This window comes from Echinops telfairi, unplaced genomic scaffold, assembly GCF_000313985.2.
Source record: "Echinops telfairi isolate 266 unplaced genomic scaffold, ASM31398v2 ScPeMD7_7035;HRSCAF=8008, whole genome shotgun sequence".
NCBI lineage: Eukaryota > Metazoa > Chordata > Mammalia > Afrosoricida > Tenrecidae > Echinops > Echinops telfairi.
Window position 1 is genome coordinate 256,621 of NW_022110935.1, and position 1,236 is coordinate 257,856.

Genomic DNA, 1,236 nt, shown 5'->3' on the forward strand with positions numbered 1-1,236 from the left:
CTTTATACTATTCATTAATTTATACATTATATGCATATGCAAAATTACATGAGTCCTGGTGGCATAGTGGCTACTTACTTGGCTGAAAAACAGAAGGTCGGCAGTTTGAAACCACCAGCTGCTCCATAGGAAAAAGACTGGGCTTTCTGCTCCCATAAAGAGTTACAGTTTCAGAAACACTCAGGGGCAGTTCTCCCCTGTCCTACAGACTTGCTATGAGTCTGCATTGACTCAATGGGTGTGAGGGAGTGTGAGTGATGCACACATTGAGATGTGCAAACACTATTTGTATGATTGATAGCTATGACATGCATTTAAATCCTGCAGGGCTGTATTGGATTGAATGAAAATGAAAGCACAGCATAACAAACTGTGAGATTCAACTGAGGAGAACTGAGTGGGGAATCCATAGCCACAAACTTCTGTGTAATGTAGACATAGAGCTCTGAAATTAACTACCTCAGTTTCCATTTAATGAAACTAGAATAAAAGGATGAGTATGCCCCATCAGAGGTATCAGGGGGAAATAAATAAGTAAAAGAACTCAAATAAATGAAATGAACACGATTAGTAAGCTGATTAAATGAAAATGGACTCTGTGAGAAGACGAAGTAAGGTGACGAACATCCACTTTTCCTGATCCTGACAAAAGAGGCAGAATCTGAACCTCTCACATTGGAAACCAGACAGGAGACCCCATTTCGCATGTATTTGCGCCCCCTCTCCCCCTGCCCACCGGGTCCTTGTCCCAGCTTTGAGGATAGAACCAGAAGATAGGCAGCTGCTGGCAACGAAGACATGACACCGCGGGAACCGGAGTACGCTCCCTCTGCCTCTGTACATAACGGGGACCGGGACTGCACGCCCGGCCCCTGCCAAGAAAAGGAGGGTGCCATTTCGCATAGTTTATGGATAACTTCATGCCCACAGTATAAAAATACCACTTCAATGGAGAAATTCCTTGGAAGGCAGGAAAAAATGTTCTCATGAAAGAAACAAATAATAGAATCGTCCACTATCATCACCCGTATCCACATCTTAAAGGTTATGAGAGGACACATTGTGAGCTCTCATATCACAAAGTAGTGTATGTAATATAAAGTTTATAAACTGTAAACTGCTTTTAAAAATATTGATAATATATAACAACTAAAAGAATGCTTGATAAACATCCTGTTTAAAATCTCTGTTTTCCCTTGATAGTGTTTGTGTTTCTCTGAGTCTGAGGGAGAACTC

At 41.5% G+C, this 1,236-nt stretch overlaps 1 non-coding gene across 1 annotated transcript; it reads right to left on the reverse strand.

The window, feature by feature from the left end:
• Positions 1-741: 741 nt before the first annotated feature.
• Positions 742-889, reverse strand: LOC115871606. The gene has a single exon (XR_004047376.1). It is a non-coding gene; the product is annotated as a small nucleolar RNA SNORA57 (small nucleolar RNA).
• Between the last annotated feature and the right edge of the window lie 347 nt (positions 890-1,236).